The sequence below is a fragment of the Lonchura striata genome, chromosome Z (assembly GCF_050655825.1).
Source record: "Lonchura striata isolate lonStrDom1 chromosome Z, ASM5065582v1, whole genome shotgun sequence".
Taxonomy (NCBI): Eukaryota; Metazoa; Chordata; class Aves; order Passeriformes; family Estrildidae; genus Lonchura; species Lonchura striata.
In genome coordinates, this window is record NC_140740.1 from 19,117,463 (window position 1) to 19,143,766 (window position 26,304).

General features: G+C 37.1%; 1 long non-coding RNA gene across 1 annotated transcript in view; it reads right to left on the reverse strand.

The window, feature by feature from the left end:
- Positions 1 to 996: 996 nt before the first annotated feature.
- LOC110476492 (uncharacterized) overlaps positions 997 to 26,304 on the reverse strand; it is a 74,672-nt gene continuing 49,364 nt past the window's right edge. Inside the window, exons 2-4 of the long non-coding RNA XR_014951537.1 lie at positions 8,698 to 8,743; positions 7,638 to 7,706; positions 997 to 1,036 (exon numbers count right to left, since the gene is read on the reverse strand). This is a non-coding gene — a long non-coding RNA (uncharacterized LOC110476492). The remainder of the gene's footprint in view (positions 1,037 to 7,637; positions 7,707 to 8,697; positions 8,744 to 26,304) is intronic.

Here is a 26,304-nt window from a genome sequence, read left to right on the forward strand (position 1 = left end):
CAGCAGCATAACTCTTCTGTAACAACAGTAACATTGGTCTCAACTGGGGAAACATGGCAGGAGGTTCATGGAGTGCTCTTCCAGCGTGCTGGGGAAATTATCCCTGGTGAATGCCCAAATGCATCTTCAAACATCAGAAATGCTGGTACTCAGCTCATGTGAAGCATGAGTTACAAATATATTATGAAGATGTATATGCTTAAAGCTGCAGGTATATGAAGTATGTCATCTGTATAGCCCAGAGGAGAAGAATTAAATTGTGCAATCCTTGTTAGAAGCTGAATAGATGCACTAACAATTGGAGCTGAAAGGGATAAAATGCCACAGCAAGCAGTGGCAAAGGAAACAAGGTTTGGCCTTTCCTGGGCCATTATTGTGCCCAGAATAACATTATGAATAGTGATATATAAACCAAATACTACAGGAGAAGCAGAGGCTACATCTTTCCACTTTAAAGGATTCTCATAGCTTTAAACCCTTCTTGGCTTCAGCTGACAGAGACTCCTGGGTGGCAGAAGTGCTGTTTCATTTGTCCCATGGAATCCCATTCAGGTTCTGCTGTCATATGAATAGCTGATATGATACCTTTCACTCACATACATTCCCCAGGAAATTGCAGCAGTCTGCTAACCTGCCTAAAGCATGTGGTGTGAAGACAGGTGTGGTGGCAGCTGCAGGCAGCACAGCTGCCCCATGACAGTCTAGGAGCTGCCAGATTACCTGTATGGAGTGCAGACCTCTTTGGGAATGGACTGATATGAGGCACTTCAATGCCACTTACCAGCTCATGGATACTTCAATGACACTGACCAAGCTTGATGGGAATGACTGAGAATCCTCCTAGCTGATGTCGTCGTGAAGCCTCTGTCGATTTTTGAATGGTCTTGGGGATCTGGAGAAGTCCCAGCTGACTGGAAGCTGGTTAACATTGTCCCAGTCTTCAAAATGGGCAAGAAGGATGACTGGCAGTGCCAGTCTCAATGTAGTGCGTGTTAAGGGGATTAAGAAAGTTATTCTGAGATGTGTTGAACAACACCTGAAAGACAGACAACAGAGTAATTGGTCAGCACAGCCAGCACAGCTTCATGAGGGACAAATCCTGCTTGTCAAACCTGATTTTCCTTTTATGACAAAGTATCCCACTGTCACGGTTACAGCTAGAGTAGAGTGAATTTTCATCACAGTGGCTGGTATAGGTTATATTTTGGAATTTTGCTGAATAGGGAGTTGATAATATAGAGGTTTTTCTATTATTACGAAGCAGAGCTTACACAGAGCCTTTCTGCTGTTCATACTGTGATGCTGGTGAGGAAGTTGGTGGTACATAGGAAGGTGGGAGGAGGCACAGGTGACCCAAACTGACCAAAGGGTCAGACCCTATGACATCATAGTTAGCATATAAAATATGGGGAAGAAAGAAAACAGCTATGTCTGGAGTGATGACCTTTATTTTCCCAAGTAACAGTAATGCTTGATGGGGCCCTGCTCTCTTGGAGAAGGCTGAACACCTGCCTACCACTGTAAGAAGTGTAGGATTAATTCCTTATTTTGCTTTGTTTGTGTGTGTGGTTTTCGCTATTAAACCATCTTCATCTCAACTCATGTGTCTTGTGGCTGTTACACTTCCAGTTTTCTCCCCAATCCCACAGATGGGGAGGGAGACAGTGGATGCATGGGGATTGGTTACTGCCTGGGGTGAACCCATGACACTCACTATTTGATAAAAGGAAGCTAGTTGATATAATCCTTTCGGATTTCAGTAAAGCTTTTGATTATATCTCTCTCAGTATCATTCTGGAGAAAATGTGCAGCACACAGCTGGATAAACACATCACGGGGTAGGTGAGCAACTGGCTCACAGGTCAGGCATGAAGGGTGAAAGTGAATGGGGTGACATCAGACTGGTGACCTGTCACCAGTGGGGCTCCACAGGGCTCCATTCTTGGCCCTGTGCTCTTCAGCATCTACATTAACAACCTGAATGCAGGACTGGAAGGGGAACGACGTAAATTCACAAAGTATTTAAAACTGGGAGGAGCTGTTGAATCCCTCAAAGGCAGGGAGGCCCTGCAGAGAAACCCCAGCAAATCACAGGAATGGTCAATCACCAACCATACAAAGTTCAGCAAGGGAAAGTGCCAGATTCTGCACGTGGATGAAGCAACCCTGGATGGATGGACACACAGACTGGGGAATGAGATGCTGGAGAGCAGTGCCATGGAAAGGGAGCTGGGAGTCCTGGTCAGTGGCCAGTTGAACATGAGCCAGCAGTGCCCTGGCAGCCAGGGGGCCAAGCGTGTCCTGGGGGCATCAAACCCAACATTGCCAAGCAGACAAGGGAGGGGATTGTCCTGCTCTGCTCTGCACTGGGGCAGCCTCACCTCGAGCGCTGGGGGCAGCTTTGGGTGCCACAATATAAGAAAGATATAAAGCTTTTAAAGAGCAGTGACAGAAGGGAAACAAAGATGGTGAAGGTCCTTGAGGAGAAGCTGCAGGAGTGGCTAAGGTCACTTTGGCTGAGGTTCAACCTAGTGAACAGGAGACTAAAGGGACACAGTCTGGAACTTCCCTGATAGGGGAAGTGGAGGGGAGGACACTGATCTCTTCTCTCTGGTGACCAATGACAGGAGCAGAGAAAATGGCTTGAATTTGTATCGGGGAAGGTTTAGATTGGATTTTAGGAAAAGGTTCTTCACCCAGGGTGTGGTTGTGCACTGGAACAAGCTCCCCAGGGAAGTGGTCACAGCATCAAGCTTGACAGAGTTTAAGAAGCCTTTGGACAGTACTTTCCTGTATGATTTGATTGTGGTTGTCCTCTGTAGGGCCAGAAGACAGATGATTCTAGCAGGTCCGCTCCAACTCAGAATATTTTCCAATTTTGTGCTTCTGTGATTTCACACATCACAGCTTTCAAATGCTTAGCTGATCACCGTGTCTTTTGCAAGACTAAACTAGGGAAAATTCTAATTAATATGTGTATTTTAACTCACCCATATTCAGATACACATAGATGTAAATAGGGTGGTCTTAGACAAATCTGCCATGCAAAGCCATGGAAACAGATTATTCAGTTGACTGGAGGAGTTTATAAGGTAGCTTAACATTAATGAACAGCAATGATATGATTTTATTACAGCATGAGCACTGCATGATGGGGAGATGTACGGAAAGCAGCTGATTCACATAGGCCTAGTGCTGTAGTTTCTGCTGAAGTAAAATTTTCACTAATGCTTCCAAAGCCAGAGGGAGGCATCAACCTATTACTACTTAGCATTAGCACAGCTTTCAGGAACAGGACTAGGCCATTAGACAGCACTTTTCAACCCATGAAATCCCATGCTGTTTTCCAAATTACATCAATTTGCAGGTAGATAGATAAAACTTTATCCATGACAAACCTGGTGAACTACAGGGTAAAATGCAGCCTGCACACCAGTTTAGAAGGGCAGCACTTATCCTGGATCAAACTGTCTGCTGAGGACTGTGGAGTTTAATAACTAATTTCTACAAAAAGTATAAGAGCAGAGCTGTAGGGAACATAGGCATCATCTACTTTTATCCTAAGTCCAGACATGGCATCACCACACAATGTTGTTCACCCTTTCTGCTCCAGATCAGTCATAGGAGGTTGGGTTTTTCTCTAGGTTTTGTCATCCAGGTAGGAGAGATATGGTGTTTGTGAGGTCTGACATGATATCAACCCAAAGTGACTTTGCAGTGAAAGAGAATTCCTATGCAGACACTCTATGTGCACTCAGGGCAAGATCATGATAAACTTTTGCAATTAACATTTTATATAGGAAAGAGTTTTAATGAAATGAAGAACAAAACCAGTGACATTAAGGAGCTTTTTAATATGGGCAAGAATATCACCACTGGGCTTTAACATCACTTGTGTTAGATACAAAGAATATAGTGAATGATAAACAGAAAAAAATACTGGGATCATATTCACTGTAAGCTGCAAATAGTATCTTTCCTGCCTAAGTTTGCTTATAGCACATCTGATGGACTCTATGAATAGAACTCCAGTTCTGAGCTGGGGCCGTATATATTTCTGGGTTACTGAAAAACCTTAAACCTGGGTCCACTATGAAAATACTGAGAGGTACTTCACCATGGCAGCCTTGGCTGTTCAAAGTGAAATGCAGAATCACAAAGCATTACATTTTAAATGCTCCTACTGACAAATACATGCCTACAGCATTTGGATACAGCAATGAATTTTTTGAATTTTCTCATTATCTATTGAGAGATTTCTGGTGTGACAAGGGTGATTATAGAAGGAATTAAAAATAGATAGCATTCAAGACCATGAAAAGGAAGGCTTGATGGCCATTAACTACTAATAAAAAAAGTTCTACAGGGGTGTGATATAGCCAACAACTTGTATTTTAACATACCGATAATGAATCCCAGCATAGCCATTAAAATCAAAGTCAGTATGCTTTCTTTGTCCCTATGGAAATTTAAGTCAATATTACTGGTACTATCTTTACTATACCTATATGTATATCTATGAATATGTATTTCTAAATTACAAGATACCATTGCATTGTTTTACTTTCATTTAATTCAGTTTTGTAGCACAGTGATGTGCATCTCTATTTTCCAATCAATTTATTCTGTTAGTATTTTTCATAATATTAAATCTCTACATTAAGTCAATAATGTTGATTACTTACCATAAGCACTGTGAACACCATTCTAATACAGGTTATTTGCAGTTTGACATCCTCCTCTATATGCATTATTCCACTTGGAAAATTGAATGAAACACTTGATTCAGAATCTGAAACACTTAGAAGTAATGATCCTGTTTACTGATTTACTGAAGTTGTAGGTTTTAGAAGAACAAAATTACTATCAGGGAAAAGGAAGCATCGAAGTTGATTTAAGAAGCATTTAAACTATATGAATAATAGCAATTTGTTGTGATTTTTATTGTTTTAGATCTCTGAGGCAGTTACCTAACACTGTTAACCTTATTAGTGCTTCAGTTTTCTTGCAATTGAGAATATGAGTCTAAAAAACTCAATGTAAGAGAAAATGTAACACCTAAATTATCAGAATCCCATTTCAGTATTATTTTCTTATTGTTGTGCAGCTGATAATGTCTATATTTTATTTAGAATTATTAAAATAAATTAGAAATGTAACTGAAAGTGCTTGACTCCTATATGAACCATATGCCCAAAGAAAAGTAAGACATTACTTTATAGCCTTTCACTGGTATTGGTGCCTTTCATAACAGCAGTAGTGTGGTGACTGAGCACCATGAGCATCTGAAAGAGAGTTTGACATGATGTATGTGCCCAAACAGGGCTCTGCTGAGACCCACTTCAAAGAGAGGGATGAACTCACAGTGGCTGTAAAGGTATGAGGATAGAACTACCTGGAGGCACTAATTTGGATCATAAATAAAAGGTTTAGTTCTAATTTCAGAGGTAGCACAAAATAGGTATTACATTGTGTTTTGGGTGACAGTGTGAAGACAGGCTGTCAACAAAACAAAGTGAATTTTGCTGTTACTCAGTAAATGCTAATGAATAAAACTGAAACAAATGCGGATTTTGGTGGGCAGATGATTTGGTTTTTTTTGTTTTGTTTCCCACTTCCACTAGAATTGAATTTGAAGTCTTGGTGAATGTGGTGCCTTTAAGTGATGCATCTCAATTCAGATGATATTATTTAAAATTCAAATTTATAAGCATAAATTAGGGAAAATTCATTCTCACATATCCACAACATTTCAAAGATTTTCTCAGCCATTACTACACTGCAGATACTCAGTTTACTTTCTGATCTAAGCCTTTCACTTGAGATTTTAAACATACTATTTATCTCAGAAACATCATGAATTTAGGACTCATTAGCATATAATTAGAATAAATCTGAGGAAAACAATTGAGAGAATTAGAAATATATTGCATACTAGCTTTATACAGTTTAATAAGCAGATGCTGAAAGCTCATTTGATGCCATATTTTTATTCAGAATTATTTTAGGGATTATCTAAGAGCTGTACTGTGGATTATAGAAAAGAGTAATTTCAGCTTAATTTAGCCCTATGAACATGTGAAAGTGTTTCAGGCAGGTGAAATATACCAAGAGATGTCTTAAGCTACCACTCCAGGGACTATGAATAAAAAAAAAAGTCAGTTGCCAAGTGCAGTTGGCATTTTACTAAGTCTGGATATAATTGTACTAGAAATCTTAAGGATACTTTGAAGCAGTCTTAAGAGAAGCTATAGCCTATTGGAATTCCTTTTAAGTGCAAACTTCACTGCAATTTATTTTAGCTCAAATATTCTTGTGACATAAGATTATATATAGTCTTGCTCTGAATACGTATATTCATATCAACAACTGAAACTGTTGAAAGCAAAGTATCCTTGCTTCTGCGTCATGTCTGGTTCATGTCTTGCAATTGGAAAATAGTCATGAAAGCCAGACCAATTTTTTTTGATGCACAGACACTAAGCTGTTGGTCCATTTGAGCAGTCTGCCCATCTGCTCATCTGTTTTTGCTGTTTCTGTTTGACTTTAGCAGCTCTGTTCTGTGGTTTCTCTCTCATTTTCTGTACACTGATCCTAACCCATGCAAAACAGTCAGCCCCAGGACTTGCATTAATGCTTCACAGAACATATTTATGCCCCAAGAACATATTTATGGGTAATGAGGAATACAGTAAGGTGCTGCCAGAGCATGCAGATTGTCTCTTCTCTCTCAGTTACCTTCCACAGAATAAGGAAAAAACATGGATCTTTTATTACTTTCCAGAAATAAACCCAGTGTCTACTATCACCCTCTTTTTTTTTTTTTTTTTTTTCTCCACAGTCTATTTCTGGCATCTTTCTCTTTTAAGTAGTCAGTAGATAACACCACTCTTTATGAAGTTGCAGTCAAGGATCCCTTCCTAATGTTGAAGAGTCTGTCACTTAGCAATCATTGTACTTGAGGAGACTGATTTTCATTCTATCACCAATTTCTTTATTCTAAGACACACTATCTGAATCAGTTCTAATGATCCTCTTTTATTGACTGTTGGTCTTTCAGTGCCTATCAGTGGTGTAAAGCCAGATGCCATCAAGTGACAATTTTTTGTCAGATGCTTAACAGAAACTATCCAGGTTTACTGTTTATAAATGAAGTGTTTGTTAAATTAAAGTATGCAACTATACACTCCACTTATTCCACATGCCTTAGAGAGATTGACACACTGAATTATGAAGTCAAACCTTAAAATAGAAGAAGCCTATAAAGACTAAGTAATTTTCTTCTTTTTAAGCAATTAGTTGCACTACACTGCTAAGTGAGATCTGTCATAACTGGGGGATTGAGAGAGGGCAATAAACAAATAACTACTGTTTTCTCTGAAACCTCTTGGTCTACAGACTGACTGTAATTTAATACAGCAGCGCAGTAGATTGTAAATGATCCATTAGACTTGTCACTACCCCCTTGAAAAGGATTTACTTTACAATAAGGGTACAAGAAGGGAAATCTGCCTAGTTGTTTCAGATGAAATTCAGGGACATTTGTAGCTGATTCATGATCATCATAGCTGTACTATCTATGTCTTGATGATGGTCAAGTGGTTTAGAGGTTTTATTTGGCAAGCAAAAACATTTACCTTTTTTAGCTTAACTGTGTGGCACCTCCATGTGTCCTCTCCATGTTTCAGTACCTATTGTGAAATTCACTGCAAAAAATAATGAGAAGAGACCAATGGACTTAGCCGTTCAACAGAAAGGTGAACTATGTGGCTAGTTACAGTACTTGAAAAATTATTTATTTTCCTTAACGAAACCTGAAGCTTTGAGGATCTTCAAAATGAACACTTCAGTATACCTTAGAAGCAATCAGGACTGCCTCATTGTGTGGCCACAGTCGGTATACAAGCCACAATAGATAGGATTAACAGAAATGAAAGGATCTACACTCCATCCAGCAGAGTTAACTGCAGCCTCTGATGTCTTTCCCTCCTTCCTCCCTTCCTTCCCCCCACTTTTTATTGTTACTTTTATTTTTGGTTTTGTTTTTGTCTTGTTTTGCTTTATGTTGTTTCCCTCACCTATGCTGGGTAGTAAGGAACAGAATTACAATTATGGCAGCAGGATAATAGCCCTTGTGCTAGTATACTAGGATATCTTCATACTGCAATGAAATATAACCATGCACAAAAATAGTTTTTTAAATGAAAGAAACTTTATTATTTGCCTATCTACTATCCCAGTTCATGAGCTACAGAATAGAGGAATTAATGTTTTGGTTCTTTTCTAAATTCCCTCGCTCAATTAATGAAAGATGTTAAAGAGACTCTTTAGTTTTCAGTTTTTAAATTTCATTTGTATATCTAGACAGCTGATACAGCCCCAGATCATGTCAATCCCAGTGTGCTAGGCATAAAGTAAGAACTATAAAGAAGTATAGAATTTCTGGCCAGGTGAGCTTAAAGACAAAAAACTAAAAGACAAAGTAGCAATATCATAAGTCACAAAGCTTTTGCATTAAATAAATAACGAGAAGCACTATAATGAGAAGCACTATAAACACTGCAATATTTTAAACACTGTATGTATATTACAGTTTTTCAGTTAAAGTTTCCAGAATGTCTCCAGCAAACATAATGCTAAACCCTCCCTCCCCTTAGAAAACCCAAACTTTCTTTCAATAAAGGGTAGGAATCTTACCTCGACTGTGGGTTTCCTCTGTGTTTGTGTATCCTTAAAGAAACCACTAAAAATAAAATAGAATACCAAGTAACAAAAAAGTTTAGTCTCCACAAACACTGCCACAATGCCCAGGAAGAAGTCAAATAAGGGAAAAAAGAAATATGACATCAGAGGTTATAAAGGAAAAAAAAAATCTGCAAATGCATTTGCATAGTTGGTTTCTTTCTTTCTGGAGTCTGCCAAAATTTCTTCATTGTCAGAATTTATAGAGATCCAGAGTGACATAGCTATAAAAAGTGCTGCTACAGAAGAGAACTATAGTAATATGTTACTAGCATTTATTTTTCTGCTTTGTCTAAAACTCATAAAAATTACCTTGTCCTAGAAGTCATACGGCTGTTTGGATCATCATTAACTGACCCTTAAAATTCTAGATTTTGGTAAGCGTCAGAGCATAGTCCATGAAATCAGAGAAGCCAATGATGGAAAGATATCATGCATTGTTGTAACCCAAACCAGGAAAAGACCCATACAGTTTGCAGAAGAAAAATATATGCCTTTCCTGATTTTGAGTTCTACCTGTCATCTATAATTTCCTGGCTGGTAGACCACATACAGTAATAGATAAGCAAGAGTAAGAAAGAAAAAAAATGCATTTCAAAGTGTTCATTTTGTCTATTTTTCTCACTGTTTGCTTAATAACAGTTGCAAAAAGTGACTAGGTTACAAAGACTTAGTGATGAAAAACTCAATGCTCCCTCTACTCCACTCCATCTACCCTCCAAAAATATGATATCTTCATGCTAAATCTAACTACTTTTAATAATAATAAAAACCTTGTGGCACTGCAATCTTTGTTCAATACAATATCAGTAGAGAAAGGAAAGAATCCTGAGGCAATATTTTCACAAACATTAAAGACATATATGTGGGGCATGATATCCTATTAACAGACATCATATGCCTCCTCTGGAGATATTAATTCCTAATCTCATCAGGGAAATGTGTACTTGTGTACTCTGTGTGTCTGTGTTCATTGGTAGTGTTTTAAAAATTGTCTCTAGATGAGAGGTTATATACATCTGAAAAGAAACACTGCTTTTGGTATTAAACTTAACAACAAAAAAATCTGCTTGTTCCAAAATTTAGTATATTTTCTATATCATGAAGTAGCAGCAATTTGTGAGCAATGAGAAGCAGCATATAAAGTGCTGGGCTTAGTCTTGATCCCTACTCTAGTGAATCTCAAACTGAAGATAATGAGATTTTTCCAATTAACAAATTTAGCACTGTGAATACTTACAGACTTGGTGAATATATTTTGATTGAAAACAGGTATTTGAGCATAAAAATTTTATTATTTTTATTAATAAATATAAAGATCTTTGTTACTGTGCCTGGCAACTGGCAATCCTTATTAAAATTGATGCAAACTAGAAGCACAGTTCTACCTTCAAAAGCTGATTATTGTAAGATTTTTCCTCAATGAACACTTTAGCAGGTTTCTACTGTGAGCTTAACATTTCTAAATTATGCAGACAAATATAAGCAATTTCTTGTGAGGTCTTTTTATTTCATTGGGTAAGAAAATTAAAACTAATGGGAATTTAAAATGAATCAGGTAATGTTAATATAAAAATTCTTTCACAGAGGATTTATAACCATTTTTTACGAATGTCTTACAGTGGAATGACTTGATCTTCATTTCCTTACAGACTTCTTTTAACTTTTGTACATGAAAACTGACACTTTGATCTGATTCAGAATTTTGTAGTAAATTGCTATAGTTCTTGACAATAAATTTTCCACTATATTCACTCTTCACTGATTTTTTTATTGTAATCTGAGACACTTAAGGACAGTGAAAATTTGGAACTTTAGGATCTTTCATAACAGAATTTACTGAATGTGGGTATTTTAGAGCTGTGTCAGGAAAAGGACTTTTTGGTGATCTAAGCATTAACTGTCAGGGTAGAAATTGTTTGCTTTGTATGTTATGGTTGTGAATTCTAAGATGAGGAAATAGATGTGCAAAGAATAGAAGCCCTGATGATTTTATAAAATCCTGAAGAACTACTAAATACATTTATGTATCCACACAAGTAGTCCTGCCAGTTTTGTAAGCAGCAGGAAATCCTATGAGGTGATAACACCTCTCACATGATAACAAACCTCAGATGCCTGAGGGTTTGTCAAATCCATGTGAGGAACTTGTGAACTGTCAGTGAGGTGTTGTAGAGTTTGAAAATTTTGGCTAGACCTTAAACAAAATCTGGAGTTCCTGTGGCACCTGAAAGCTACCAGGACTTTTGAATTGTTCATAGCATTAATACTTCTCCAAGAGAAACGTAGTTAGCCTTCTCAAAATAGCAAGGTGCTCTCTAATGACACACAGATGTTTGTAGAAGTGGGTTAGGATATGAAGAATCACCAAATTACAGAGTATCAGGCTGTTAAAGATGAAAAAGTTTTAAAAGTTTAATTATTGCAATTATTATTCCAGTTCTCCAGACAAACTTAATTGCACACATTGGCAAGCAAAATGTCTACAATTTTAAATTAATGAATACTCTGGAAATAAAATGTGCTCCTCTCAAGAAGTATAAGTGAAGATAATGTGTTCTCAGGAGCAACTTGGTTGAAAATTAGTCCAGCTGTGGTTTATCAGTAATATAAACAACCTGGAAAAAAGTAGTCGTTTGCATCAGTGAATTGGTTAAAAAACATATTGGATATTTTGCTACATGAGGGCCTTTAAAAATTGCTCAAAAATATTTATATCTTCAGCTAATATGAAGCACTTTATAAGCTACTCAGTTTCTGTTTCTGTGAACCAAAGTTCAAGCCTTTTCTTTGCCTTCATCCCTGCTAGTAGAAAACACATGTATTTCAGTCAGTAAACAAGACATGAGAACAGGGAGAAAAAGCCATCACTTTCTGTGGGTACACTATTGAGTGACTTAAAGGGGATGAGTCCTCACACAAGGGTTCTCTCCTTCCATAACTGTTTCTGCTTCTGATATAATCAGCTGTATCACCTTCAGATCTCTGGTACCTATTAAATTCCATTTTCCAGTGTGCTGGTTTCAACCCATTACACACAGGCTCCAGGGAAAAAAAAAATCATTCAAATATTAGTTATGGTGTAATGTCCCCTCTTGAAGGTATCAGCATGTAATAAATAGAAACCTACCTTTTTGTTACTGAGCTGTTAAATATTTGACTTTCACTGGTAGGAAGGTAAAACATGAGTGTACAGGAAAGTTTTGGCACAAATGGAAATTAAATTTAAATAAACACTTTTCAATCTCCTCAGGTGCTAGATCATGCTTAACATCGGCTATACTTTAAAGTACATCATATTAAAGGTACAGTTTTGGCTTTCATCTGTTTGTATGTCACCTTAGAACATCAGTTTAGGGAAAATAGCATGTTGAATGCTGTGTGTGAAGAGCAGAGCACTTTGTAAACATCTGCCATTTCTTCTAATATGGATGAATACATAATATTTCCAAGTACACAAATCACATTTTAGATTTAGATCTCATTTAGATAATAAATAAGAATGCAGAAAATGTTCCAGAGGGCAAGCAAACACTTCAAGCATAAAATTGAAAGAAATTTTGAGAACTGTTTCCTTGTTGGTTTCTTTAGTGTGTTTTAAACCTAAGAGATGGTTATTGCAAAAAACAATGTTGTTCTCAGTCTGTATGTATGTAAAGCTGGAGACTGATGGAAACCAGAAGAACATGTTAAGATTAAATTCTCAAGCAAGTAGTGACAAACTCCTTGTCCTTGAAGCTTGTATAAATAACTTTCCTGTGTTTTTTTAACCTGTTTCCCCTGCTCTCCAGCCAGCCCAGCAGCGAGGCATGTCACTCTGATGGTTCACATCCATCTCCTTTTATTGATGTCCACTTTGGTATCTGTACAGGTAGGTCATCAATATTGTTGCCTCTCTGGCAGCCGCTGGGAATGGCAGGGCAGCCTTGCGGGACTTGGCATGTGGGGGGAGGCTCCGCTCGCTGCTGAACTCACGGTTCCAGCCAGATGCTGGTACCAGGCTGCCATAAATCATTTAGGTGACCCAGGTGAACTCTGAGGCTCAAAGCTCACTGAAAACTGATCAGGCCTCTGTTTAGTTTAACAGGCCCTTTTCAGTGACAAGTGAAGGGTTCAACAAATGCTCAAACCAGATATATATTAGTTGAAAAACTAATGGCTTTTAAAAGAATGTTTGACAATTGTTTAGGGCTGTCTGTAGATCCATTATACTGATAAATGACCAACTTGGTCTATGCCAAACTGGAAATGGCCAGCCAAAAGCAACTTTGGTTATCATTTTTTTCCTTCTCTGGCTCCCTATGCACTCTCCATGTCTTTGGGGGCTTAGTAAGGGCCTCATGTGCTGTGATGGTCAGGAAGACTTACGGCACCAAAGGATACCTGTGTGGCTTATAGTTAACCCTGTAATCAAACTGAAATTAAGCAAGACTGCAGATACCCCCAGTGACCTGCTATTCACCGCCTGAACTTCTAAGTTAGGGTCAGTTGGGGCCCAGAGTAGGAGGTCAAAAGCTGGTCAGTGCTCTTCAGCTTCAGCATGTTGAATAGAGAGACTTTATTGCTGTGATTTATGCAATTTGCACAGACAGGTTAAGGAGATCTTAAAACACGCCACAGTGCTCACTTACACTGGTTACAGCATCCACTGGGAAAATAAATTCTGGTTGTCTATATGAAATCTCTTGTGGATATGCCTTGAAGTATTTTACTCCCTATACTATAAAGATTCATACCCATACTAAACCCCTGAACATGGCACATGGAAAGGTTAATGCTTTAGTGTTTCCAGATTTATTTAAACAGTGTGAACAGAACAAATTAAGCATTTTACAAAGCTGATTAATTGGAAAGGCAGAATAACAAAATAATTAGTAGTTTAGTTTTTTTGTTACTTTTTTTTTTTTTTGTGGCATGGAAAGCAGGAAAGGCACAGATAAACTTAAAATTAGAGTGGCAATTTGAACACAGTGAAGTCTGATTTTTAAGTAGTCCACAGACAACAATCTTTGGTATTTTCTTCTCAGCTTTTACATACCTTCTTTTATTTTTTTTACCTGAAAATCTAGTTGGAAACTCATCAGATAAGGAAGAATTAAGAAATTTAAGAGCTCTTACCACTTTGTAATCAGAAGGATTTTTCCCCTGCTGAAGCTTAATACAGACGACATTAATTTTAACTTTCACACCCAAAACAGGTTCAAGGTCTGCCTTAGCTGCAACTCAGTCTTTGGTCTTTGTAGAGCAGAAACTGCCAGAGTGATGTGGATTTTCTGACAGACTCATCTCTGACCACCAGACTTGTCTTTGCTGGTGATCAAAACAAGAAACCGAAACCTAGTCATTGAAGGTGAAAGGATAGGGTGTTTAAGCCTTTTAGAGCTATCTCTTTTACATTGTAGTGTGTATTTCTTTGGTATTTGTTACCCCTGATTTAATATACCTAATTTAACAACATATTAGTCCATGATAGAATATAATTGTATTTGACATAACAAGGAGGAGGAAGAGGTAAAATTTACTAAGCTCTACTGAAAAAAATGGCCTTAGCAGCCTTAGTGTAACTGCTTATTTTCTGAAATATTTTAAGGATGCAGTTTTAATGAGCATATTCTATGACCTAAGGTGTATTTACATGAAGTTCAAGGATAGTTAAGCATGAGCCATTTTAATCTGTTAGGTAATTGCATAATTATTAATAAGTATATCTATATAGAACAGAGCTATAGAACAGAGCAGTCCTGGTGGTTAAATAATAATTTGTTCTTAGAAGGACTTACACATATTATTTTAAGTTATATACTACCCTGTCATAAGTATAATGAATATTTTTAAGGCTGTAAAATATGTTTTTATCTGAAAGCCTGAAACAGATACAAGAGAGACTTTTCAAGTGTCAAGTCAATAAGTCAAAAAGACACATTGCAACAGTGCATAGAAGTATTTTTCTCTCGTAGTGAAAAATAGGAAAAGCTATCAGCTTCTTACTCTGCTAACTCTGAGGTTTAGGTAGATAATGCCATCCACTGATTTACACATAAAAGGTTCTGCAAACAAGTAACAGAAGTAGAATATGATCTCTCACCAATCTTCAGTGCCAGTGCTGATAGCTGTGGTCCTGTTTTAACCTGCTGTGTGCATACATAAATAAAGACAGGTAGTATTTCCAAAACACAGGAGAGAGTTTTTTAAACTATAAGTTTCCCCAGATGATGCTAAGATTTTCTCAGACTGAACAACAGAATTTGGCCACAACTGAACAACTGGTTGAACAACTGGTACTTTTATGTAAACTATCATGAATCAACTGGTGGTTTCATGCTTTGCTCACTGTTTAAAAGTGAGTGTCCAGACAGGGACAAAACTAAACAGAGACTAGCTAAAAACTACCATAAAATAGATTCTGATAATATGAAGGTAATGAGTGAGAGACCTAATGTCCCATTTCTTTGATTGCATTGTACAGTAGAAATTTAATATAACAAAGTACAGCAAATAGTAACTCCAACTATTACTTTCTTTGTGAAAAGGAAACTTCCTGATAGACTATCTGTGCTCCCCACATTCCCACTAGCCATTTCAAGGCAAGTCTTCTGAGGTGGTCAGCTGGAAGGAGATCCCATTGTCTATATCTCATGTTCCAAAGCTATACCAGCTGGTTTATCATTGTGGTTTTTGGGTGGTGTTGTTTAGGATTTATATTCTCCAATTTACTAATCCCACCAAACTAAAAAAAAAAAAGAAATAAAAAAGAAAAAAAAAAGTACATTGGTCCACTCCCTCCCACTTCCTCACTTCAATTGGAGGCACAAAAGGCAAATGTAACAGTTGAGATAAGAAAAAATTATTGAGACTAGAAATGAGATAAGAAAAATGAATAGTAACAGCAACAACATTAATAACAGAAATGTAAAAGAGAGAGAGTGATTTCACATGCAAAAATGCTCACTGCAGATCTCGTGAAAATAGACAGTATCAGTCGGCTCCCCCTCCATGTTTTCTTGACTAGAAGGAGCCCCTTTTCCCTGGAAGTGAGTTGCTTTACCCTGCCCCCAACAATGACATGATGTAGTGTCAAATACTTTCCAGCTCCTATCCATGCTTCCTCCTGGCTAATGCAAAAATCAACCCTATCCTGGTTGTAATCTGGACAGGTGAGAAGTCTCTCCCATATTCTTCAAAAGTCTGTTATAGAGATTCAAGAAAACAGAACATAATTTCCTAGACATCTAAATTTTTTTAGATATTTTTGCAAATTAAGGAAGTTCAAACCACCAGTAGAAGAGAAAACAATTTTCAGAGGTTCAGTACAGGGAAAGCTTTGAAGCTAGTTTGAATCCTGTCAGAGTTTAACCTAAAACTTGAGCTGTAATTGTCAGAACACTCTCTTTCAATGTGTTTCTACAACTTGACTCCAGATAGAATTGCAAATAGTGCAGTAAAGCTGGATGAACAAATGTGATCATGAAAAAAATCACAAAATCACAGAATAAGCTGGGTTGGAAGGGACCCACAAGGATAATTGAATCCAATTCCAGGACTTGCACAGGACCATCCCCAAGACTCAGACCATGTGCCCAAGAGTTTTGTCTAAACACTTAAACTCTGTCAAGCTTGGTGCTGTGACCACTTCCCTGGGGAGCTTGTTCCAGTGCACAACCACACCCTGGGTGAAGAACCTTTTCCTAAAATCCAATCTAAACCTTCCCCGATACAAATTCAAGCCATTTTCTCTGCTCCTGTCATTGGTCACCAGAGAGAAGAGATCAGTGTCCTCCCCTCCACTTCCCCTATCAGGGAAGTTCCAGACTGTGTCCCTTTAGTCTCCTGTTCACTGGGTTGAACCTCAGCCAAAGTGACCTTAGCCACTCCTACAGCTTCTTCTCAAGGACCTTCACCATCTTTGTTTCCCTTCTGTCACTGCTCTTTAAAAGCTTTATATCTTTCTTATATTGTGGCACCCAAAGCTGCCCCCAACCCTCGAGGTGAGGCTGCCCCAGTGCAGAGCAGAGCAGGACAATCCCCTCCCTTGTCTGCTTGGCAATGTTGGGTTTGATGCCCCCAGGACACGCTTGGCCCCCTGGCTGCCAGGGCACTGCTGGCTCATGTTCAACTGGCCACTGACCAGGACTCCCAGTTCCCTTTCCATGGCACTGCTCTCCAGCATCTCATTCCCCAGTCTGTGTGTCCATCCATCCAGGGTTGCTTCATCCACATGCAGAATCTGGCACTTTCCCTTGCTGAACTTTGTATGGTTGGTGATTGACCATTCCTGTGATTTGCTGGGGTTTCTCTGCAGGGCCTCCCTGCCTTTGAGGGATTCAACAGCTCCTCCCAGTTTTATATAATTAGTGAACTTACTCAGTTCCCCTTCCAGTCCTGCATTCAGGTTGTTAATGTAGATGCTGAAGAGCACAGGGCCAAGAATGGAGCCCTGTGGAGCCCCACTGGTGACAGGTCACCAGTCTGATGTCACCCCATTCACTTTCACCCTTCATGCCTGACCTGTGAGCCAGTTGCTCACCCACCCCGTGATGTGTTTATCCAGCTGTGTGCTGCACATTTTCTCCAGAAGGATACTGGGAGAGACACTATTGAAAGCTTCTCTGAAATTCAAAAAGAGTACATGCACTGGCTTCCTTTGATCAAGAGAACCTGTAAGGTGGGTCACTTTGTCATAAAAAGAAATCAGGCTTGATAAGCAGGACTTTCCACTCATGAAGCTGTGCTGGTTCTGACTGAAAGATTGCACTGTCTTTCTGGTGTATTTCAATACCTCCCTGAATAATCTTCATAACTTTATCAGGCATTGAAGTGAGACTGACAGGCCTGTAGTTTCTGGGGTCCTTCTTGCCCTTCCTGGAAGTTGGGACAATGACCAACAACTTCAGCTACGACTTCCCAAGGTCCCTCAAAATCATCTGGAATGGTTTTGTGATGCCATCAGGTAGTTCTGATTTTTGGATGAATCTCAGCATCCTTCACAGACTTGTAGGCATTTCAGGGAAAGAAATTATCATGGATGATGGTCAGTTTGGGATCAATATAATTTTAAAATACCATAAATATTCATGATTTGGAAAGTGACAATATATTTACAGCATCAGTACAAGAAAGTGGTTTCTAGACAACTAGAAAAATGAATGGAATAGCAGATTAGACATATATTATTTTCTGTACTGCATCATCCTTTCCAAGTGAATTTCATGAATTCTGGTGATCATTAACAAAGGCAATGCAGAAGCCTGACTGTTTGTAGACAGAACAGGAAAACTTAAGGTAGTCCCAAAAAATTAATTTAAGGTTGAGAAAGATCTGATTTTAACATATTGAATTAAGTTTTGCTGCATCTGAGTTCCAAGCTGGTGAAGAGTCAATCAAAATTTGGAAGAATATGTTATGATACTTATAATTTGTATAAAAAATAAAATAAAAATTGTTATCAACTGAAAATATTGAGTCCAAATGAAAAATCTTGGCACAAGAACAAACAAAACCTAAGACTGCATAGGCATGAAGTAGGTCCAAATTGAAGTTTAATGCAGTTGTTAGTAATACAGCGATTAATATTGTTGTCATAGCACAACTTTCATCTTTGTGTGAGGAAAGGGTAAAGCCAAAAGGTATTTTGGTGCTTAATGATCACTCAAGTGCAACATTTAGATTTCAGCTGCCTAGTGCCTAACCCTCAAATCCAAAACTGTACATGAAGTTCCTTTTTGGATGCATCTGCACATTCTTCAAAGAAATCCCAAACCTAACTTGCTGACATATTTTCTCATCTTTGACAGCAGACCATGAAGACAGACTGTCAAGATATTTTGCTTATACTTTCTCTTACTTTCTTTGAAAAATAAATTCTCAGTCAGCAAATTCTTAAGCAGTTTGGACTTCTGGGTGTTCAACATGTACACAACAAGAAAAAAATTCAGTCAATTTTATGAGACAGATATTACCTAGCCTGGCATTCAAATAGCTTTCCTGTCCTTTACTAAGAAAGTTGGAAACTGATTTATTCTCCAGTATATTACACAATGGAGACTATTTACTAGTTTTGGTTTACTATCTTAATATGTTTGTTACCATAGATTAGAGAGTTTGTTGCCAAGATTAGAGAGTTACTCAGACTGAGCACAGAGGAATCCTGAAACACTAGCAGTGTGAACCATGTTCTTGACTGGTTTCTGTAGGATTCTCTAAGTAGGATTTACATTCTAATTTGAAAGCAGATAGCTTAGTTTTATCATCTGGAAACACAGTGTGGAACAGTCAAGCACCAGCTTCTGGCTTTGTAATTGCAAGGAAAGTCATTGCATGGAGTTCATACAAGATGGCCTTATCTTCCTATAAATGGAGAAATTTTTAATATCTGACTCAGGTATTTAGCTTATTTCCATGAGGCCAACTAAAAGTTGCATTCAAAAGAGCCTCATGAGAAATCAGGTTAGAAAGAAAAATAATGCTTGCATTTAAATGGAGCAAGAAATTTTGACTTAAGGTCAAAACTGAGGTCATAAGGAGGCTAATATGGCTTAGCATGAAATACAGCTGCTATATGCTGGATTTTCCCTGTGAATAAAAATGAAGCTTTTGTTTCCACTATTTTTACTCCCTGCATGTTCCTAAGTAATTTCTTACCTGTGGTAATTAAACTTATATATATATATATATATATATATATATATATATATATATATATATACACATACATATAAACTTGGCAGCCAGATATTTACTTTAAAATATATGGTTTCAGAAATTAAGAGTATGATACAGGTTTAATAGGAGGGATCTCTTGAAAAATTATAATTCCGAATTCATGTGTTCTGACAGTGGAAATCCATTTCTTTTGGGAGGCTAAAAATCAATGTCTTCTGTCATGTGCTGGAATAGAAATTAATTCTTTGTAAAGAAGGACTCAAAACCAGAGGAAGTTCTGAATTATTTCAAAAGAGAGGATCTAAGGAAAAAAACATGATTTTGTAAGGAGCTAAATTGAGAAGAAATCAAATAAATAAGCCCTCCTCAGTGCTATGTTCCTTTCTGATTCCACAGTGGCCAATCAGAGAACAAGGCAATGAAGGCTTTTTTTGCAATGAACTCCAGAAAAAAAATTGAAAAATATGCATTCTAGAGATGATTGGAGAGGATTGCCCAGGTTAAATCCACCAAACAGAATCATGGAAAAAAATTTAATCTCATAATTCAGAGGCTACTGATTGTATTTTACCTTAGGGAAGTGCACTTCTACTAATTTTCAGTAATTTTATAGCTTATTTCAGCCTCTGTGCTTGAAAATTAACAGCATTTTAACAGGACTATTGCCTGTACACATGGAACTGTTTGTTTAAAATTAGGTCAATAAATATCTATGGGGATAATCATTCCTGCACTTGAACTGCATTGCAATGAGAACATTGTTCGCATTGCAAACTGATCACAAAGACCAATTTGGGAAAATGTTGTAGCAGAGGTCAAATCAAACCATTCAGTAGAAATATAGCACATCTAAACAAATGAACAAAATTACAATGCTTACTAGAATACATATTATTGTCCTTTGGCAATTATATATTTTTTGAAACCTCATCCGTCAAAATTTCTTAATATTCCAATATTAAGGGTTGCCTTTTGTCTCTACATAGTTTTCAAATTTGTCATCCTGAACAGCAAGATTTTAAAAGCCAGGTATGCACTGGAGGAGAACTGGATTTGCATTGTTTTCTATTAATTTTACTTTTTAAACTTTTTTTGTGAATCAGAATGTGAATTCTTCTGTGTGTTGTACATCACCAGGAGAAAATTATTTGCTCGCACCCAGGTTTCTAATTCATTAATTGACACAATCTGGTTGATCACATAAAGAGGAACTTATGGTATGATCATATAGTGTGCAGCATCATTTTACTTAGATTTGTTCTTTACACACTTGGTTTGCCCAAGATGCATCAAGGTAAAAAGTCAGTTCAGCTCAAGAAGGCCTTTTAAGTGAAATGTACAGTACACTTTAAGGAAATGTAATTCTCATGGAGCAGCATTCAGGATATTAAAGAAAAAAAGGCAATGGACTCTGTCTCTGCAAGCAGCTGTATGCCTGACATCCTCTGTGACATGTATAGGTAAATTTTGCATAAAACACCCATTCAGTTCCACAATTTGAATTATCTCTAGCTTGATAAATGACTGGTAAAGATGTTGTGCTTCTTTCTGTGGGGACAACACTTAAAATGTCTGGATGTTATATCAAATTAAAAAGCATACTGCAGCTGTTAAACACTGGCTCTGAATATGATGTCCATATATCAAAGACCTCTGACACTGCCTATCACTCAATCTGGACACAGGGAATATGGGGTTCCAGGCAGATGGGAGCTAAAAACTGAAGCTCCAAAACCCTTCCTTATGCAAGTGATTAGATGCAGCCGTTTTGTTTCCCATTTTGGAACACTTGAACTCTGCAATGTGACACATTTTTACTGGACTGCATGTGCAGAGGGTAAGAAAAGGTGTCATGCCCTGGCTAGACAGCAGATGTGGGGATAAAGAAAAGTCTCCATTAAGAGGAAAAAAAAAGGAGAAAAAGATTTTAAAAAAGCACAAATTGAGAGGCAAGAGGAAGAAATTAAAGGGAGGCTATCAGAACAAGCAGGAGACATTAGTCTGTTTTCCTAAGAAATAGGGAATTTATTCTACAAAGATTTTCCTCAAATTTCACAAAGCCAATAAATTTATTCTGTAAAAACATCTTTGCACTTCTGAATCTGCCCAAAGGTAAGAAGTTTTTGGAAACTCCAATGCCACCTCTATATTTTCACATTTTGTAAAATAAAACATCTTAATATACAATACTTCAGGAGGAAAACTTAGCTCAGATCGACAATACATAAGTGCTAGCCTACAGAGGATAAATTATATGAAAAATCCAAGCCTAATACTTTTGTAAACTCTCTTAATGGTCTTAATTTTCCTTAGCTCCAGGCCTGTATTTTAAAAGGAGTTTCTCAGAGAAGCCTCTTTTATAAATTGAGGAAACCTTTTTATTCTACATCTGTGGTCAAATATTAGCTATTTAAAGCCTAATCCTACTTCACAGAAGTCTATGGGACTCCTGTGCATTTTCCATTGTTTCCCATAAGACCGGGATCAGTGCCTTTAGTAGCAACTTATTGATGCTACCGGAGAAATGATAGCAGGATGGTTTATTTTAAAAAAAAAATAAATGAGAAGGATACTCAATGGAGGAATATAGCAATTAAATAGAAAAGAAATCTGAAATGTAGTTAGAAAAAAACCTGTATTTGCAAACATGTGTGTAAGAGGATTTTGTATGAAAGAATAAAAAAAGTTTGCTGTCTCTACTTTTCTCCAGCAGAGCTTTAGTCAACAAGAGCTCTCTGGGTACTTTCTGTTGGCTTTTTACGACTTCAAAATGTTTTAGTAGACGTGCTTCTCTCATTCACTGTGCAACGCAGAGAAAAAAATTTACTGGGCACTTGGACTGTCCTAGATGTCCTGATCAAGAAGAATTCCTGGATGTCCATTTCAGAAGCAGAAGCCCCGGCCTCCAGGGTTGGTAAACAGTCATTCTTTGACTGGGGTGAATTCCCTCCATCATGAGAGCTGCAGTGTGGCTGGAAATAAAATGTATTTAAATGAGCTTCCCATTTGTAGAAAGCTTTACTGGGAATTAAAACTGGAACATTTTATTGTTCTGCGGTGCTAAACCAGGACATTCATCTCCACTGCTGCAAAGGTGTGGGACTTTTCCACCCTTCAGAATAGCAGATGCTGTCTGATTTTGTAAGTAATAACAACAGTCACACTCTTTTTTTACCTAAAGTAAGAATTCTGTGTGGGAGACGATAGGTTTCATCTGCTGTGGTTTGAAAGTTGTGATTTCTGAGCCCTCCTTCCACTCACACATTTTCCTACTTGAAAGGAAAGCCCTAAGGGTTTCTTACGTCAGAAAGTAAAGATGACCTCTATTTTACTTCCAAATAAAAAAATGTGTTTTCTTATTCCCCAGTTATAACAAGATTTCAAAACAGGCTAACACCTAGTGCTGGCTATGGGAGAAATACAAAAAGGGCAAGGGGCAAGTGTGATTTGAGTAAAGTTCTTGTGAAAAGAAAAGGTTTTATCTCTCTTCTCATCATTTTGAAGGCTCATTTGGGAGGGAGATCTAAAAAAAAAATTTCATACTTGATACCCTTCTTGAAAACCTCTGTGTAAGTATATAATTAGAGCAACACATCCTCTGATGTCTTGGCCATTATAGGTTCAAAAATGATTTGAAATCATGATTGAAGAAGACAAAAAGAAAATTAGGGAGATTTTAAAATGTATTTTTCCCATGTGATCCCTCTGCTTTTAAAACAAGTTTGATTTTAAGAGATGGCAAGGGGGAAAATACAGAAGAAAGAAAAGAGAAAGGGAAGGGAAATAGAGAAGTAAAGAGAAAAGGAAGGGAGGAGGGAAGGGGAAGGGAAAATGGGAAGGGAAAGAAGTCCACAGGTAGGGTAAAGCAGAACAGTCTTAATTTGTTGTAGGCCAAAAGAGTAACAGTATAGAAAAGAGGTGCTGTAAAACTCAATCCTATAAGGTCAGACCTAGGAATAATCCTATGGAATTTTTATCTCCATTGAGAAAAAAAAAATTGAGAGAGTATTCAAATAATCCAAAATTGGCAAGAAAATTTCAATTCAGCATAAAAAAATCTTAATTTAGGAAAATGATACCCTAAAACTGGTAAGCCATTTCATCAGTTTCATATTGCACTGAAATTTTTCAGACAGAGTAAGAAGAAGAAATTGTGTTCTTTAAGATACTGTTGAATTATAAGATGCTGTTGAATTATATTGCTGTTCTTTAAGATAGGAGAGGAGAGAGATGATATATCAATGGTACCAAGCCAAATATTGTCTTGGAAGGAGGTAAAAATGGTGAAAATGGATTTGTTGATGGAAAGGAAAGAAAAATGAACTAGGAGAAAGATTTCAATATAAAGGTGTCAACAAATGGGGATGAATTAAAGTAGTAGTGAAATTTTGATGTTGACAAAACAAATATGGAAAATATGTGGGTGGCTTCAGGCCTTTGACCATGTAACCCTGCAGAGGTCTGAGGTAGCTCCAAGGCAAGTTTCTGAAGATGTTTGAGGAATGAGAGCTTCTCCCCAACACTATATATGGCTTTCCTGGAAAGGCACTGTAGATATATGATTAATATCTAAAAAAATGTAAGAATAGAACAGAAACATGAAAAAGGCTTATGAAATAATTAGAAGACACAAAGACATATGATCTCTGCTGAGGTTAATCTGTCACACATTTTGTGGAATCAGCTGTTACTTGAACCCTGAATGGGAGAATTTCTTGGACAGGACCCTTTAAGTAGAATAACAGAAGATTGTGAAATCTGCAGAAGAACTCTGCTCACGGGTGAAAGTATAGTGAGAAGGCAGTTAGGAGGGAGATGAATCATGGGTATGAAATGTTCATCATTGTGGTGTAGGATGCTCTAAAATGGTGACTCAGGTGCCAGCCTTGTCAGTGCTGTAGGATTTGCTATAAAATATCACACTAAAGTTTGCTTTTCCATGGATGCAAAAATCTCAGTGTTGATTTGGAAAAGTCATTTTAACATTTCTACTTCTTATAATTCAACTGAAAATTGAAGATGCATGAAGACAGACAGAGAGGAGTGTCTGAGTTAGAACAAATGCTCCACTTTTTTTCAAAACTACTTAGATTCATCTTTCTTTTATTACAAGACCTTTCTTTCATCTGTTCTTAATTTTTTGTTTTTCTTAACTGTTTCTTCAACTTTTCTATGGTTTCTTTTTATTTATACTAGCAAACCTCATTTTTAAAACTAATTTTCTAAAAATTTCCCACTATTTTGTTCTTAGCTCTACATTAGTAGATACATTTCCACTTTGTTCTTATTCTTCCCCAGTTTCCCTAACTCTCCTTAGTCACACATTTTTCCTTTGTTTCTCGTGTTTTCTTCACTTTTTAACTTGATTATCAATGCCAGAACTTCAGCAAAAGATCAAAAGGGAAAAATCCAGTGCATAAATTAGAAATTGAAATAAAATAAAATGCTTTTAAAAAAATGCTTTTGCATTAGCCACAGTTACTAAGAGCATTTAATAGTTGACAATCTGTAGATTTTACTAGGTGAAAAACTTAGGTAGTCACCAAAGACAACTTAGTAATAATTACTATTCTTAATACAAGTTTATTCAAAGTAGAACATATTTTGTAGGTATTTTTTTCATTAATATGAAATGAAAACTTTAAACTTTTTACATCTTTACTGTAAAATATAGCTTCAGACACAAGTTAAAAGAATTAATATTATTTTTCCTGGCCCTAGAATATAATACCTTTTCACTTTCTGTTGTGAAAAGGCAGAAGACAGAGCATTTATGATTATGATTAAAGAAATGATACTATTCCATGTGGTTTGGTTTAAAGGATGTAATCACCCACACATTGCTGCTATCACTAGAACTGCAATGCTGTGCAAGTTTACAATCCATTATGAGATATATCACAGAGATATAGTATGGCTGCATGGAAATATTATTTCAGCATTCCTTAATTGTGTTCAATAATCATATTTTATAATCTTTTAATTAACAGGTATTTAGTGTTTGGCAATTAAATGATTGTAGCCAACCATCCATTCTAGTTAATTATCTGCAGATTGTGCTGGTCATTTTTGGTAAGTTTTTTATTATGTTCAGGACATGGCATTTTCCAGTTTCTTAATGGTCTACATTTAGAACAGAACTACAGCAAACCTGTTATTGCATGTTTTACAGCAGAATAATTCATATAACAGCAATCTTATTAGAGGTTGTTATAAACAACATTGTATGGGCTACATTTGAAATGCCAGCGTAGTTACTCTCATTTACACCAGCTGAAGATTAGTATGTATGTTTGATCACAAAGAATGGTAACTCCTTTAGATGCATCAAGACTTTTAAGGTATAGAAGCATATCTGATTTAAACAATGTTTCTGGGAATAGTAAGGAAAGAATAACTGAAGATAGTAGTATTTCCTCTTATATAGTGTATATTCATATAGAATTCAGTTGATCCTGTACAGAAGGAGTAGTTGTGAGGTCTTAAAGGTATTCCATTAGTGCAAAATGTAGTTTGAGAATGAAATGAAAATTAAAATTAATCACTCTTATCAAGTGGTTTTCTCTGTGTTTTCTGTGTCCAATGAATATAATAGAAAATCGGAAAATATTTCCTGAAAAAGTGTAATTCTGTCTATATTTGACAATTTTTCTCTTCTGGGCCAGCATGATTTACAAACACTAGGCCTTTGGCATTTTGTCATATGAGCTATTCACAAAAATACAGGATGATAATAGAAGCTGAATCTACGAAAATTTCAAGGTCAGCAGGGAAGAAACTACTCTGATTTCATGTACTAGAGCTGGCCAAATCACAGGTTTGATGCATACATGCTTTTGAACCAGCATATGGGCAGCCCATGACAACATTGCACTGCTCTTTTGGCAACAGCCTGGTGTTTGA